Consider the following 18,865-nt stretch of genomic DNA (forward strand, 5'->3'; position numbering starts at 1 on the left):
AGGACTGTAACAAGTACTGCAAATACTGTAGATTTAATTCTTAACCACAAATCCATAGCTAGCTACAGATCTAACATATCTACCAGGTACCAGTGATCATGTTCTGCTCAATTTCGTCATGAATACGGCACATCCTAAAACGAATAAAATTGAAGAAAAACATCCTAGATTACAAACGGGGGATAACTATGCCGCTATTAATAACGAACTATCTGCAATTATTGATCATTTTCTTGTTAATTTCGATACTCGCTCTGTCGAAGAAAATTGGCTACTGTTGAAAACGAAGGTACATCAACTATCAGAAAAATATATCCCTAAGCGCGTGTCAGCGGTGCGGCGGTGGAGTAGAGGTAGAACACCCGCCTCGCGTGCAAGAGGTCCATGGTTCGAATCACGGTGACGCGCAATTTTCCACCGGATTAAAAAACCGCGTGTTGATAAAATTGCATAAACAGGCCTGGAGTGTGGCCTGATCCCGGTGACCAGAACCGGTAACGCACTCCCTCACCACAGCAGGATTGGCCACCCTGGTGCAGTACCTGGCCACAACCTCCTATATGAGCACAACAATCAAACCCCGGCCCTCACTCCCCAGCAGCTGCGAAGCAACTCACCACAACGGCGGTCAGACCTGCGACGCTGCAGAGAGTGCTAAGAATCCCTGGCTCCGGACAGGCCGCCATTGGAATATGAACCTGGCAACGTTTAACGCTAGATCGTTATCTAGTGAGGCGAGTCTAGCAGTGCTATTGCAGGAATTAGAGGGCAGTAAATGGGATATAATAGGGCTCAGTGAAGTTAGGAGGCCAAAAGAAGCACATACGGTGCTAAAAAGCGGGCACGTCCTGTGGTACCGGGGCTTAGCGGAGAGACGAGAACTAGGAGTCGGATTCCTGATTAATAAGAACATCGCTGGTAACACACAGGAATTCTATAGCATTAACGAGAGGGTGGCAGGTCTTGTTGTGAAACCTAATAAGAGGTACAAAATGATGGTTGTACAGGTATACCCCCCTACATCCAGTCATGATGACCAGGAAGTCGAAAGCTTCTATGAAGACGTGGAATCGGCGATGGGTAAAGTCAAAGCAAAATACAGTATACTGATGGGCGACTTCAATGCCAAGGTAGGCAAGAAGCAGGCTGGAGACAAGGCAGTGGCGGAATATGGCATAGGCACTAGGTATAGTAGGGGAGAGTTATTAGTAGTTTGCGGAACAGAATATTATGCGGATAATGAATACATTCTTCCGCAAGCGAGATAGCCGAAAGTGGACGTGGAGGAGCCCGAACGGCGAGACTAGGAATGAAATAGACCTCATACTCTGCGCTAACCTTGGCATCGTACAAGATGTGGACGTGCTCAGCAAGGTGCGCTGCAGTGACCATAGGATGGTAAGAACTCGAATTAGCCTAGACCTGAGGAGCGGACGGAAGCAACTGGTACATAAGAAGTCGATCAATGAGTTAGGGGTAAGATGGAAAATAGAGGAATTCCAGATCAAGCTACAGAACAGGTATTCGGCTTTGACTCAGGAAGAGGACTTTTGTGTTGAAGCAATGAACGACAATCTTGTTGGCATCATTAAGGAGTGTGCAATAGAAGTCGGTGGTAACTCCGTTAGAAAGGATACCAGCAAGCTACCGCAGGAGACGAAAGATCTGATCTAGAAACGCCAATGTATGAATGCCTCTAACCCTACAGCTAGAATAGAACTGGCAGAACTTTCGAAGTTAATCAACAAGCGTAAGACAGCTGACATAAGGAAGTATAATATGGATAGAATTGAATATGCTCTCAGGAACGGAGGAAGCCTAAAAGCGGTGAAGAAGAAGCTAGGAACTGGCAAGAATCAGATGTACGCGTTAAGAGACAAAGCCGGCAATATCATTACTAATATGGATAAGATAGTTCAAGTGGCTGAGGAATTCTATAGAGATTTATACAGTACCAGTGGCACCCACGACGATAATGGAAGAGAGAATAGTCTAGAGGAATTCGAAATCCCATAGGTAACACCGGAAGAAGTAAAGAAAGCATTGGAAGCTATGCAAAAGGGGAAGACAGCGGGGGAGGATCAGGTAACAGCAGATTTGTTGAAGGATGGTGGGCAGATTGTTCTAGAGAAACTGGCCACCCTGTATATCCAATGCCTCGTGACTTCGAGCGTACCGGAATCTTGGAAAAACGGTAACATAATCCTAATCCATAAGAAAGGGGACGCCAAAGACTTGAAAAATTATAGACCGATCAGTTTAGTGTCCGTTGCCTACAAAGTATTTACTAAGGTAATTGCAAATAGAATCATGAACAGCTTAGACTTCCGACAACGAAAGGACCAGGCGGGATTCCGTAAAGGCTACTCAACAATACACCATATTCACACTATCAATCAGGTGATAGAAAAATGTGCGGAATATAACCAACCTTTATATACAGCTTTCATTGATTATGAGAAAGCGTTTGATTCAGTCGAAACCTCAGCAGTCATGGAGGCATTGCGGAATCAGGGTGTAGACGAGCCGTATGTAAAAATACTGTAAGATATCTATAGCGGTTCCACAGCCACCGTAGTCCTCCATAAAGAAGGCAACAAAATCCCAATAAATAAAGGCGTCAGGCAGGGAGATACGATCTCTCCGATGCTATTCACAGCGTGCGTACAGGAGGTATTCAAAGACCTGGATTGGGAAGAATTGGGGATAAGAGTTAATGGAGAATACCTTAGTAACTTGCGATTCGCTGATGATATTGCATTGCTTAGTAACTCAGGGGACCAATTGCAATGCATGCTCACTGACCTGGAGAGGCAAAGCCGAAGGGTGGGTCTAAAATTAATCTGCATAAAACTAAAGTAATGTTTAACAGTCTCAGAAGGGAACAGAAGTTTACAATAGGCAGTGAGGCACTGGAAGTGGTAAGGGAATACATCTACTTAGGACAGGTAGTGACTGCGGATCCGGATCATGAGACTGAAATAATCAGAAGAATAAGAATGGGCTGGGGTGCGTTTGGCAACCATTCTCAGATCATGAACAGCAGGTTGCCATTATCCCTCAAGAGAAAAGCTTATAACAGCTGCTTCTTACCAGTACTCACGTACGGGGCAGAAACCTGGATGCTTACGAAAAGGTTTCTACTTAAATTGAGAACGACGCAACGAGCTATGGAAAGGAGAATGATAGGTGTAACGTTAAGGGATAAGAAAAGAGCAGATTGGGTGAGGGAACAAACGCGAGTTAATGATATCTTAGTTGAAATTAAGAAAAAGAAATGGGCATGGGCAGGACACGTAATGAGGAGGGAAGATAACCGATGGTCATTAAGAGTTACGGAATGGATTCCAAGGAAAGGAAAGCGCAGCAGAGGGCAGCAGAAAGTTAGGTGGGCGGAAGAGATTGAGAAGTTTGCAGATACAACGTGGCCACAATTAGTACATGACCGGGGTAGTTGGAGAAATATGGGAGAGGCCTTTGCCCTGCAGTGGGCATATCCAGGCTGATGATGATGATGATGATGATGATGATGATGATGATGATGATGATGATGAAGCTCGTCGTCACCTCTAACGTCGTCACCTCTAGGTGGTCTTCTGGTCCTGGGGCTCGTGTTGGGTTTTGTCCTTTGACTGTATGCCTTGGTGCGATAGCGCGTTGATGTTCTGCTTCGGGACAGCAGTGGGTTTAGGTTCGGTGCGTGCTCGTTTTGTGGGGGTTCGAGCAGTGGTCTTCTCCTCCTGGGGCTCGTCTTGGGTTGTGCCCACTGATTGCAGGCTTTGGTGTGATGGCGTGTCGGTTTTCTGCTCGAGGATAAGGGTCACACGCCAGTCTTCTTAGACGGGTCTTCAGATAAGCACACGCCAGTCGTCTTAAACACTGAAAAGGTCAACGGCACAACTGCCAGCTGCGTCGCAGGATCGGAAAATTGCAACGCTGGATCAAAAATTATACGCTCGGTATGGCGCGACCATATTCGGGACAGATCTGCGGCACCATAAATGGACAGTTGGACTCCAAAAAGTCGTGACACTTGTCTTGATATTTGCTTAATTCCACTGAATCAAAGTCCTCCCAACGCGAGGCTTTACACGCCTTGATCGTCAATTGCAATGTTCTGATATAGATCTGCTACCGGATTTACGTTCTCGCTATATCAACACGTCACACAACGACCCCTTCCCCACCTACCTAGGCCTTCCTAACAAGGCCCTTGACGCGGACCTCACTGACGCGGGAGTGCTCTACGCACTAAATAAACTCCGAACAACTTCAACCGCGGTCCCAGACGGTAGTGTCTCTAGCAAAGCCACTCGAAACCTTGCCCTCACATCCGTATCGGCGTTAACTGAAGTGATAAACTCCCACTGGCGGGAAGGCAAACTCTCCCAAGCGTGACGACATGCTCGAGTCACATTTATTCCGAAACCTGGAAAACCCTTTTCGATCGACAACCTTCGCCCCATATATCTCACCTCCTGTATACGGAAGTTGATACAATACAATACAATATGTTTATTTAACATCATACGAATGTTATCCTCAAGCACCTCACAAATCACGTGGAAGACCACGAATTCCCCCTACCCTGATTCCATATCCGACTTTCAGCGTAGGACATCATGCGTCAACTCTCGCGAGATGTTCTCGATCTCGGCTGTAAAACGGTCACGAAGGCTATTTGCGGGCACTTGACCTAACTCTTTGACAACGTCTCGCAAGAAGCCATCCTTACTAAATTCTCCTTCATCAGCCCCGGCAAACGCTTGTTGAACTACATATGCTCGTCCCATTTCTATCGGACTACCGAGAATACGCTAGACAGTCTCAAGTCGGGTCCAATACTCTCTCGCCATTCCTCTTTCATCTCGCCCTTATCGCACTGCCTCCTAAACTCGCCGCCATTGCAGGCCTGCTGCACTGCTTTTATGCGGAATATACCACCATGTGGGTAACTGCTGGGCATGACGGCCAAGTGGAGGAGACACTGCAGAAGGTGGTCGACGCAATCGAGCTATACAAATCTGCGGTAGGACTCTCGTGTTACCACGAAAAGTCCGAACTCCTGGTCATTAGGGGCGTATCGCCGGACTTTGATGGCCACCTTCTCCTCCGGATAACTGTAGGCGCTCTCCCTACAAAGGAGGTGTCCACCATCTGCGTTCAGGGTATGCTAATCCAGAGCAACCATAGGTACATTAAGACCATTGCTAAACGGTCACTCAGACCACCCGCATCATCCAGCGAATTGCACACAAACATGAGTGCATGAAGGAGGCTGCTCGCCGCCGACTGGCGCAAGCATTGGCCCTGAGCCGGTTTACCTACACCCTACCGTACCTCTACCTCACTCCCGCCGAGAATCTAAAGGTAGATGGTCTCGTCCGCCAAGCATATAAGTCTGTGCTACGTCCCCTACAGACAACCTCCGCGACCAGGCTACTCGTTTTAGGAATCCACAACACTCTCCTTGAGTTGTGCGAGGCCCACCTCACCAGTACAATCGACTCACCCGTACTCGGTCGGGCACGGCTATCCTCCACTGCCTTAACATATGCTTCGATTCCTCAGACCTGGCCCCCTTCAACTCCCACCCCATAATCACAATGCGATAGAAATAAAATCCCTTCCCAAGAATATGTACCCCGTCCATCATAACGGTCGCTGTATGACGCGAGCACGTGCCCTCCACACCAAATACGCAAAGTACTCCAACTCCGCCTACGTCGACGCAGCCGAATACACTGCCTACGATGCGTTTGCACTGGCTGTAATAACTGGGGCGGGCACTTCTCTCGCGGCTGCAATCATATATTCAACTTCCCCCGAAAGAGCGGGGGAAGCTGCGATCGCTCTTGCGATACGTAACACCACCCCATATATGATGTTCAGCGACTCGAAAGCCGCCATACTCAACTTTGCGAAGGGCCTCATATTCCCCGCCACCCTCCACCTCCTTCGTCGCACCGTATTTCCCATCCGAGGGGATGAATCGAGTTTGGCTACCAGCCCACTCCTCCAACGCAGGGGACGAGGCAGCCCCCACTAGCGCGTGAGGATTCGTCGGCGGGGCCGTGGACGTCTCCAACCTGAAGTCTGCGAAAGACAGGCTTGTCTCGTTTCACAATATAACGTACCACTATCGCCTTAACAGGCAACACTACCCCCCCCCCTCACAAGACCGTAACCAAGACCCAGGAAATCATTGGTATCAATTGCAGAGCCATTACTTCCCCAACCCTACCTACCTCCGCCGGAACTAGCTCGGCTCCTTACTTCCGAGCAGTGGAAGGCCGCGCCGCTAAACTGCGACCCCGAAGTACAACTCTGGGCCTTCGAACGGGCCAAAGAGGTCACCGAGAGCCAGGGGCTTCCGGCCACCTAGTGCCATCAACAACACACCATCTCCCAACCTTCTGACGATGAATAAGGTAGTCCGTCTACCCTTCCATCCATACTTTTTAGGCGTCGTGCAACAGAAAAAAATCTTCACGTGAGCCGATCCTGCTGATGGCGCAGAAAAAGTACTTGCTGAATGCCGCATACCTCTGTGGGCTCGGGAACCTGTAACCGCTTATCATTCAAGCCTACAATGCCCTTCTCTTCTGTCGTCGTAATTGGGAGGCCGCGTCTACGTGTACATGAGCCATTGATTTAGGAGTTGTAAGCCATTCAACAGCTGCGTTATCGATGGGGAGGGGAGGTGTAGTTAGTAGACGCAAGAACAACATGCGTACGAGGAGCGCTGTAGGAAACAAAAACGATAATGTAAATGGCGCCGGCCTTAAAAGACCACGGACGAAGAAGGTTCCCTCGATGCTGAACGAAAGCGACAATCGTGAGCCGCGCCACCGCCTATAGAGCAACGTCGCCATACTCGCAACGCAATACGGCCACAGAGGTATCGGATGGACCGAGAGAATGACTTAAAAGGCGGAGATGCCAAGTTCCGACCAGACTCTCTGGATAAACGTTTCAGATTTAGTTGCAGAGTGTGTGGCCCTCTGTGGTAGGAGAACGACCTGACGAGGATACGAAATGCACGAGGCGTGACAAAACGGGAGCGTGCGCTACAGGTACTATCCCGTACTTTCCCAGACGTTCCCGGTGACGTGGCCAACTTCAAGGTGGACGGGAGGTGCACGCAATCTCTGCTCTTTCATGTCAGCGAAATCACTTTTGTTATCGTTTGAGAGCTTTGGCTGTCGTAAGCTTTCGCTGCCATTCTATCTTCACAGAGTGGAATGGTTGGCATTTTTCACTATAAATTACATTTAAACATTGACGTTACGTTGACTTATCGCAAGCTATATGTTGACAAAATTTGTAGCGTATCATTTCAACAGGATGGATGGATTCTCGGGTTTTACGTGTTAAAAGCACGATATGATTATGAGGGACGCCGTAGTGGGGGACTAAGCAATAATTTAACTGCCAGGGGATCTTTAACGTTGTCCCCAGCGCACGGGACACGGGAGTGTTCGCCTTTCGCCCCCATCCAAACACGCTTGCTGCCGCCGGGATTTGATCAATCTTTTCCACAGGGGCTACTGCTGCGATAGTAGCCTATTGTAGGGCACGGGCTTCATGCCATCCTGCTTACGGGCTGTGTTCAAGCAGCAGTGCTACTTACAGCGATTTATTTGAGTATTTAAGCTCTCTGTATATATATTTTTTTCATAGAACACATCATTTGTCATTTTCATATTGTAAGTACTTATATATTTTACCAAGTTTTCGACGAATGTTTTTAGGCATTCATACAGCCGTGGTTCGTTAAGCCATCTTCATTCGCAGTTCATTTACCATTAACAGATGATTATTATTGCCTGAGCGCCCTCTGGCAACATCTCTCCCCTGCACCAATAAGCCCCACAAGTCATCATGGTCACTAATCTTAGCGTACATGTCCTGCTAAAATTACTTATGCTCTATGCAGGTTATTGGTTCAAGAAAGTACGCTGCCACAAGATGGGTTTCAAGCTGGACCCGTTCTATCGTAATAATCAACTTCTGTTAATCTATATTGCCGAGCATGTTTTACTCGGTATATGTAGATGACGCACAGTTGGGATTCAAGGATTCAATCTTGCAATGTGTGAGTGACATGTTCAGCTTGGCTTAAACAAAGCGTGTGTAAATGGCCAGAATAAAATGACTTTAGGCAAAATTCCCTTAGAAGCTTTTGTATCTTTTCCACAAGAAAGAAAGCTCATTTGCAGGGCCCAATGCAGAACTACACAGACAGACATACCAGTTCCCACACAACGCAATTTTAGGCATCATACTAGACTGAAAGCTAAGTTTCATTCCACACATAAAGCAACTTAACAAATTCCTAAAAAAACAACGTAGGTTCTTCAAATTTGGTCACCGTCTATCGGGAGCAGTTATAAGAAACGCCTCATGAGCCTTTAAAGGAGCCTCACACGTACATGATTAGACCACGGCACCATAGTTTACCAGTATGCTATGCCAAGCGCTCTAAGATGCTGGATCCCTTCCAACATCTAGGCATCCACCTGGCCGCAGTTGCCTTCGGTACAAATCATATGGCAAGCCTCTACGGAGAGGCTAACAAGTGGTCACTCCACCTAGAACGGCCATATTTTGCGTTCATGTACATTTTGAAATTAGGTGTCGACTTTGATTTTCCCTTTTATTTAACCGTAAGCGATATGGCCCGTGCCAAAGTCGTTCATGGGGACATGGGGTGAGACAGGCCTTCTCTTTGCATATGAGGAGCCTCAGAGATGAGATGGGTGTCTAAGTCGTTGAGCATAGCCTAATTGCTCCAGTGACGTCGTGGAACTGGCAGATTATAAAATGTGACACATCATTTCTAGACGTTAAAAAACACCCTCCAGAGGAACATATTCGAATACATTTCCTTGAACTTCAGTCAACATTCAGTAAATATTCAGGCCACGAATATTACACTGGCGCATTTTACACTGACGCTACTTCGGCATTTTACATGCCGGTGTGGCTTATGCAGCACGTGGTTCATGCTTCTCTGAAACACATTTTCGCCATCCGGAAATGGGTACCTGCGTGGCTGGGTTGCATACAGTATTGTCGGTTGTGAAAGACATCAATAAAACAAAGATGCTAAAGTTATTACATTCACTGACTACTTATCTGTCGTAAAAATCAGAATGTCGTTCACTAAACATAAAAATTATGCGCCTAATTATCTTTATTCACTTCTGCGTACAATGTGTATTTCTAACCAGCATATCGCGTCATGTTGGATACCTTTCCGTAGAGATATAAAGGGTATTAGGCTTGCAGATAAAGCCACCACATCAATAGCTAGAAAAGCCAGCAATGTCTCTCTATCTGTCGCAGCCATAGACCTGGAAACTTTCTTGCGGAAAGAAAACTTAGGAGCAATTGGGAAAGCTTATGGAACACGAAAACATGTTATTAGCTGCACGTCATTAAACCTGGCTGACGGAATTCGCCGCCCATGTAAAAAATACAAAAAACAGAGGTCTCCATCTGCCGATGGAGATCGGCCACACGTATGGCACACACACCCACTTGCTGGCCGGTTATGAGCCACGTATCTGTGGTAAATGTGAAGAGACCTAGATTGCTTTGCACGTGCGGCAGAAATGGCGGGTTATAGAGTAGCACACAAAAAAGCACTTTCGTTTACCACACTGTCGACATGTTCCACTACATCAAGTAATGTTTCTAGGCAACGATCCCCTCTTTGAGTGTAAATGAATTTTAGCCTTTTTAAAACAATGTTGATATGCTAAATCATACATGTTGCAATGTTTAGAGCGCGTGCTTTCCGCTTATTGCGCTCAAGGACCCGCTTGAGGCATTAGTGCTGCTTGCCGACTCTTACATTTCTATCTCATTATCTCTTCAGAAGTTATATTTTATGGTCAAAGCACACGTCACTCGCCGGAGAGAGAGGGAGAGAACATTTATTTGGACCATCGAGGTTGTTGCTCTTGAGGTCGAGTGCGTCGTGTCCTCATTCCAGGACTCCACTGGGCATGGCTGCTCGACGTACTTGCGGGACGAGAGCTTCTAGTCCTGCCTGGGTATCGCCGGTCAGCTGTACCTCCCACAGCTCAAATTACGTGCTAGGCGTCTTTAAGTGTTGAGGTTTGCTCCCACACCCCCACGAGCTGTGAAAGAGTCTAGAAGGTGTGTCGCCGCGCCAGGGGCAGATGCCGCGATATGTATGTGGGTACATTTTGCTGCATCTTTGTGAATGTATTGATCTGAATAAGTTTAAGAGCTACTGCCACTCCAGTGCTCAGCTTGCCACGCCACATTTAGGTAGATATATATTTTACGCATTTAAATAGTGGCTGCTTTGAGGCCATATTATAGGCATGTTGCATATTCGATTTCATGAAGCATTTTTAATTCATTGGTCATGTATTTGGCGCTTTTTAGCCAGAACTGGCCTTTGCGCCATAAATCCCCAATATTCAACCTATCATACAACCCAACGCGCTATGGGAATCAACGTTACGCGAAGCATTTTCCAGGCAGCTTGCATGTAGCAGTGCTTATGGTTCCGTAAAGTGCTACCAAGTTGTTTGCTACCTGTTTGTTTAAATCAAGTATGCGTGTGTGACGTGAGTACCACTTAATAGAATGAACGAGAGAGTATGTGTGTGTAACAATCGCAGCAAGACGACAACGTTAGCGACGATTGTATAATATCTAAGGTCAATCGAATTGATGCAAACGAGTGGCATGAAGGTGCCAGATGGGTAAGAAACGCACAAATTAAATGCTCATATTCGACACCGCCGGCTATCACTTGGCGGTTACTTGACGGAGAAAGTGTAGCACAACATGAACCCCATATCCTTTTTATTGTAATGTGGCCGAGAGGCGTGTAGCACTGCTCGCTTTGGTCGAGCCGTGGTGACGCTTTCCATAGTGCAATTCAGTGCAGCCATGTCACATGCGGGCAGTAACTGCACCAGGAGAGAGGAGGCCTCGACGTTTCATTAGGTGGCCTGGTAAGACGAGAGGGGCCGTGAAAGTCAGCTACGCGCTTAGGGGGGAACGAAGAGTGGTGCGATGCTGTCTGGCGTTTGCAAAAAAGCACTCGTGCAAAAATTGTTTTCTCATCGCTATTTTAACGGATGCAACCACCGCCCGGTGTTCTCACGGGATCTACTTACGCGTGCCGCCTAACTCCTGCGCATGTCATCTTCATAATCATCAGCAGCAGCAGCCTGGCTACGCCCACTACAGGGCAAAGGCCTCTCCCAGACCAGCGCATGTAGCAAGTGAGAGTCAGAGGCGAGTGTTAGATACGGGAGCTCCATTGACCATCATGACATCACGAACTCGAGAATGTCGCTATCGGCCAAGGTCATTACGCAACTTTTCCCAAAGGGTCAGCATAAATTCTCGTTAGTATAATTATGCCTTCGTCATGCACGCATGGCATGTATGTATGGCATTCTTCTCATGAATGTCACATGACACTCACGGAAATGACGTAATGGCTTGATGAACACATGCGCCATGATAAGGACTCATGACGTTCATGCTAATCAATGTTATGGCATGCATGTCACGACATGTTATTGACGTCATACATGCATGCCATAACAAGCATATTCAGAATACAACTAGTTAAATAAAAATATATTAGGTAATTGATTCCGTTATTTTCATCTCGAATCATTTATGACATTGATATCGATCAGCATTTCATGCCATCGATGTCACGAACTTGTCGCTCCTATCAGCTCCATTTTAGCAAGTTATGTATCAGGATATAGTTGACACGAATGAAACGACATGACATGCATCACATGAATGGCATGCATGTCATCATGTGATTCTCATGACTGACATAAATGAGCTGAGTTGAGGGTATCGTGATTGTTTCTTTTAGTATAGATATCAGTATAAGCCTGACGCGAAATACTCGCATGACTTCACAAAAGCGTAACGTCATGATGTACATGTTATATGAAATTCATGGTAATGGGGTCATGATAGGCATGGCAGTCATGAAATGAAATTTCAAGGTCAATTTTATTTCCCACCTTAGAGTACAGATGGAGGAGCTGCAGAAAGAAGCGGCGCCGGGGCAGCTTCACGAGTCCACAAACCATATATGTGTCATAGAATACATCTACGTCTTATTATATATGTCACATTATATATATATGGCATATATTATATATGCATCCATCTCATGTCATTCATATCAAGACATGTATATCTATATCGAGTTAAACGACCGCGACCGCGTCATGGGATTCATACCATTTATGTAATGATGTACGTGCAATTACGAGCATGTGTCATAACATAACTGCGCATACATGCCCTGTCATTCTTGTCCAGACATATGTCATGCATGCAACACAATAATATCCTGATATATATCAAGGTAAGGAAACTCTCACGATGACATCATGTCATTCGTACTATTTACGTCACGACATGCATCCCATGACAAGCATGTGATATCATCGATGAATGACATAGATGCGCATGCATGTCATGTCATTCATGTCATGACGCATATGAAATATCATGCAATATGTCAATCTTGGGATACAATTAAATCTGTTTCACGCATGTCATTCATGTCATGACCTTCATGTCACGTCACCCATGCCAGGTCAATCATGCATGTTCGTCATTTAAATTGGGGTAAAGAAACGGCGACGGTGGCACCATGCAAATCAAAGCTTTTATGGCATTGCATACATGTTGTGAGAAATGTGTATAGCATTGGCGTTATTACATGTCATTCATGTTTTGTATGTATATATGTCATGGCCCCATGCCTTGTCTGATATAAACACAACGTAACCAAACAGCGTATTTCCGCCATATTCATTACATCAACCTATGGTACAATGTCTTTGTAACAGAAATATCAAACCGATGGTGAGTACGCTGTACAGAAAGTGTTAGGCTGAATGTAGAAGAAAGGAATTTGAAAGCACCAGCATTGGCAACTATGTGACAAGTCTTAAAGCATGACCAAGCATAGTTGGATGTTCGTGCTCGTGTTTTCAGCCTGAAAGATTTGGGCATATATAAAAATATACGTGTTTGCATAGAAGTATCGGGGAACATCAGCGTGGCAAATTACCAAATATCATATGCAAAGCAGCTTTATGTACCTTAACATTGATGGTACACTATAGACATGCAGCATATTAGACCACATATATATGACGGAATAATGACTACTAACTAAAACTGCACGCACCTGTGAATCATGTCCATCAGTGTGCAGCTTTCAATAAGTTAGAAGTAGACATTCTAATTTCGCCAACCCTTACCACATAAATTTTACCGCGTCCTTCTGCTTACAGGCGCGGCAGGTGACTGTACCCTATGTGTACTCCAGTCCTCAGTAGATGATCTTCCCAGGCGCTGCAAATTTGCACAGCTGCATTTGTGCACACGGCGAGCCTACAATGCCTACGAAGCGCAGAAGAAATACTGCGATGTCTACAACAGTGGGCGTCAAGCTGCCCCACATACCGGTCGCTAGGGGCTTTTACTGCACCTAAATAGCAGGGGAATAATAGGCCTCGAAGATTTATCAAATCGTTAATGTCATTTGCGGCACCTAATTATATAACTTTCTCTAAATATCCGGTATAGCTTCTAAAATAATTTCATCTGTTCCTACATAATAGTGATCATCTACAAAAGCAATTCCTTTGACAAAAAATAATTCATTCATATTCTGAAACCCAATTTGAAAAACCGTCGCCCGGTAGATTATGCTGATTATTATAGAACTGAGCAACTGTTTACCTGGATAGCAGCGCTGACTGCCGACTTATGCATGTCGAAGTCAATATTATATGCAGCGGAGAAAGCTCACAAACGTCTATAACTTAGAAATGTTTGCGTTCCACCGGCACTGACGCAAATTAGGTGGAGACGCTAAATATGAGGCTGCAAACATTTCTACGAAAGCCTTAAGCGACACCACATAGGAATCTTGGGTAAACTGCGACAGACGTGCATAACCGAAATGAACAAATAAGAACTGGTGCGACTCTGCAGGCAAAAACAGTTTTAAGCGAATAAACTTTTTCGGTTGTGTTCCCTATTAGGAATTCATTTCTACAATTACCTACATGTTCCTGTATTGAAAAAATGACCTTTAATTTATTTAACTTTACGTGTTTCCTTACGAACGCTAGATTTAACGCTCATCCCGAAATTCGTAACATACAAATAAATATCTACATCCCTAAAACTCAGACATCTATATGAGCCTACCACAGTGCTAGGCAAGGTGCTAGGCTTCTCTATTTGTCTGTATTTTTACGCCTGCCCACGGCCTTGAAGAGCGCAAGGCGGTGGAGGTCACGCCTAGCTCCAGCGCACACCGCCACTCCGTGGTGTCAGGCCAGAATAGATTTTCAGCCAAGCGCAGAAATAAACAGAAAGACTTAGAACACAGGAGCAGCCAACAATTAGGCACCTAAATTTCTTACATACGCATGCAGGGATGTCACAAGCAGGAAACATGCCTCGAAAACGAAGAGCGCAGGAGTAACGAAAATATGAGCCTGTGCGTCTTGACGTAAACGCATCTAAGGGTTTTGTAGCAGTCTTCTGTATACGAAAATTTTATAAGGCAACGGTGCAACAGGATGACTGGTTCTAAAAAATGGGGAGGCCTAGGAATACTAATTAGGCGAGATTTAGCGTTGCAATCGGTGAAGTAGACATTTAAGGAACTTTCCTAAATGAGCCGCCTAATAAGAAGAAAAAAAAAGGCGTGGCTCGATTTAGCTTATCTATGAACAAGGGGTGATAGCAAAAATGCATACAAAAGATTGAATAATTATATAGGCAATATTTGAGTGCTTACGAAACCGGGCCGAGTTATATCAATAGGATATTACGGTGCGCCACATGAGCGATTTAAACCGATATATACTGAGAACATCCAATCTCTACTGCTGTATTTCCGAGTTTAACAGAACTGATTATTGTGAATAAGGAGAATAAGTGTCATGGCCAAGTAACATGGCAATGTGGAAGTATACAATCAATTATCAATTTATACTTAGTCTCGGGAAAGGCCTACGAAAGACTTGACCAAGTGACCATAGATGAATATGATAAAGGTGCCTATATAGCGATCACAATGTATACGGTTTAAATATTGAAACATAGATAACACAAACACCAATAGCAGCACAGAGAACCGTACCGAGAAAATAAATGGGTGCCGAGTAAACTCGTGCAACGAAACAATAAATGTAGAAGCTAACGTTGGGTGCATGACATTGACGAAAGGAGCAGACGCGCACCTATTGCATTCTGGAATCCTGTAACAGCACACAAGCGCCAACTCAAAATTCGCAAAGGGCTATCAGGAACGAAAACGCTAATATCTTCAAAGCAGCTGACGCGATCCGGTGCATGTGCCACGTTGTTAGTTCATGATTACATTGCGCTTAGTGTTACACACGAAGCGCACTGAGCGCAATATAATCATGAACGTCCACCAACTAGCCCCCTGCATTGCTTTACTTAACGTTGTTAGTCATTACTAAGACATAGAAGAAAGCGTTGTTCAGACTCAACCACATCATGCAGCAGGGAAACTTGGGAGATCTAAATTTCACGTAGAAACGTTTTATAAGAAAGCAGCAGAATCAAATATACCAGGCGAGATTAAATTCTAATAGAGCTAATCATACAGCTTTCTATTCTCATAGAGGATGTGCTTAAAACAAAGAACATCCCGATTGGATGGCGTGTAAGCAAGATGAACCTCATCTGTAAAGGCAAATGTGATAAGAATAAGACGGGCCCGTACAGACCGGTTACTGTAATGGAATGCAAGCCATAAAATTGCAGACTTAAAGTGGGTGGAAAAGTAGGTATAAGGGGAACTACAAAATTAGTTCCGGTCAGACAGACCCCTACAAAGCAATACCCTTTTACTATCTCTGCATAGTGATTACAACAGCTCAGAAAACACATTTATGAATAGCATTTCTACATAATAAGAAAACTTATGGCAGAATGGAATAGGTACTGCTGTAGCCTGTTGTGCCCCTGTGCTTGAGCACAGGGGTACAATAATAAATTTGTGGAGCTGCTGAGTGAGATATATGGGGACAGAAAGCTTCTGTTTTGAGATAATGAAAAGAAAAGAATAAAACATATAGTATAATAAACTGCGTCCTGCATGCTGCACCAAACTATGGCAGGCTGTAATTGGAACATAAAAAAATAAATAGGACAAATGATAAATTTATTGAAACCAAATTTGCATTGTAGAGAAGAGAGGAAATGCTGCCAGGAAGTAGTAGGAGTAGATGCAGGACTGAAGAAAGGAGGCCCTATATATCCATCGTTGTTCGCGCTTTATTTTCAGCCCATAGAAAGGGGGCATCGTGCCCCCGGACTAATCAGTTCAACCCACGGAAGGGTCTCGGCAGTTTCCTGGAATATCGGAGGTTACCACCAAGGGCAACCACTTGAGAAGAAAGAGGGAGGGGGGAGCGCCCGTGGCCTGGATCAAGGCACGCAGTGCGGCAAAACAGGGCCTAAAGCGCTAGTAATCCTTTCCTGCCAAAAAAAAAAATTGGTGACGGCTCTTAAACGCAGGATGCAAATATGTTGCACAGTTCTGCATAACGCTAACGAAGATGAGCGCGAGCTTGGGACTGAAGAAGACAACGCTTCAGTGACTGGGGTGCTGTAGACTTGTGTTTGCCAAATACTGTATATTAATGTACATTCCAAACATTCAAAAATAAACTAAATAATTATGTTTTACGTGCCAAAACTACGACCTCATTATGAGGCACGCTGAAGTGTGGAACTGCGGCAGATTTCTGCCACTAGGGGTTCTTTAACGCACACCTGAATATAAGTACACGGGTGTTTTCGCATTTGGCCCCATCAAATTGTGCCCGCCATACTGTATACACGTTACCGTCTTGCTTGTTACCTCCGCAACAATATAATTCTAAATGGAACCTAACGGAATGCTTTAGATCCTACATGGGAAATGAACAATCCTTTGTTCTCACAACCGCTCTACCGAAATTAATGAATTATGTTGAACTTAAGGTTAAATCAACTTCAGAAACGGAATTCTTAATTCACGTCCACTTTTAAACTATAATTCTCCCTAAATGCGAAATTTGAAGAAACAAATCTGCACCTTACAAAACAACAAACAATATGGACATTCTGTTAGCTGCACCTAAGATTTCGTTATGATTCGGACAAAAATGATATTGTCACGTGGTAGTGACGTACAAAGAACACAGAAGCAATACTGTGGAAGAGAAAACTAACTTTATTGGGCGAACCTGTGCCCACAAAAGCAGCCTACACTTAAAGAACGGCGACTGCGGCGAACACAGTCGGCGATCGTCGAAAACCTGATCAACGGGTCAAGCGCGTCGGCTTTTATACATCAATCTTCGAATGTTCCAGAAAAATCACTGGGACCCGCGTGTCAACCAGAAAGTTTTACACTGTTCGGGTCGCGCATACATACAATCGATTACACAAGGTTCCGTGACAGACAACGGATGGAAGCATCAATAACATACCACAAACTTACGATACATGCAGGCGCGTCCTGTACTGTGCGATAACATTTGTTAGGTAGCGAAACATGGTCTCCCGATATAGATAAACAAGTACACGTGTTAATACCCCCCTCTTAAAAAGCATCGACCTGATGCTGCCAACAAACGAAAGTAATAAACAAAAACACCCGTAGCAAAGAAACAACAAGATAAGGAAGTTCGTCAGCGTGTATAAAAGTGCTTAAGACGCACAACGTGGACCATTTCAGATGGTGTGCGGCGCCGCTGTGAATGCGAAATGCCGTCTGGCACGACCTTATAGTCCAGTTCGCCTATACATCGGATGATGTTGTAGGGTCCGAAATAGCGTCGCAATAGTTTCTCACTGAGTCCTCGTTCATCGCCGTATCGGGGTTCAAACCCAAACACAGTCGAAGGGACGGTACTTGATGTAGCGTCTCCGGAGGTTGTAGTGTCGGCTGTCGGTACGCTGCTGGTTCTTAATCTGTAGGCCGGCGAGCTGTCGCACTTCTTCAGCGCGCTTGAGATAGGTGGTGACGTAAATATTCTCTTCGTCGGCGACGTGCGGCAGCATGACGTATACAGTCGTCAACGGGTTCCTGCCGTAAACCAGCTTGAACGGAGTGATCTGTGTTCTTTTTTGCACCGCTGTGTTGTGAGCGAAGGTTACGTAGGGCAGGACGGCATCCCAGGTCTAGTGTTCGAAGTCCGACGTACATTGCTAACGTGTCAGTGAGGGCCTTATTCAGGGGCTCTGTAAGACCATTCGTCTGTGGATGTTAGGCAGTCGTCCTCCTGTGCCTTGTCTTACTGTACTGCAAGATGGCTTGGGTGAGCTCCACTGTGAAGACCGTTCCTCTGTCGGTGATGACTTCTAGGGCTCGATGTCACACAATGATGTTCTCGACGAAGAATGCCTTTCAGCAGAGCTTTCGTTTCAGCGAAGTTGCTGAGGTAGTCCGTCGCCACGTCAATCCAATTATTTCCGGTTGTTGACGTCGGAAAGGGTCCCAACAAATCCATTCCAATGTGCTGAAATGGTCGGCAAGAAGGCTTGATCGGCAGTAGTTATCCCGCTGGCCTTGTCGGTGTGCGTCACTAAGAGTATCGGCGTGCCTTTACGTAAAGGGCAACGTCGGTGAACAGGCGCCGCCAGTAATACCTCTCCTGTATCCTCAATAGCGTCAGGGAGAATCCGAGGTGCCCGGCGGTCCGATCGTCAAGCAGGGCGTGCAGTGCTTCTGGACGCAGCGTTGAGAGAACAAGAAGGTAGCTGGCGTGGTCTGGTGAGA

Source organism: Dermacentor andersoni, chromosome 7 (assembly GCF_023375885.2).
Source record: "Dermacentor andersoni chromosome 7, qqDerAnde1_hic_scaffold, whole genome shotgun sequence".
NCBI classification, from domain to species: domain Eukaryota; kingdom Metazoa; phylum Arthropoda; class Arachnida; order Ixodida; family Ixodidae; genus Dermacentor; species Dermacentor andersoni.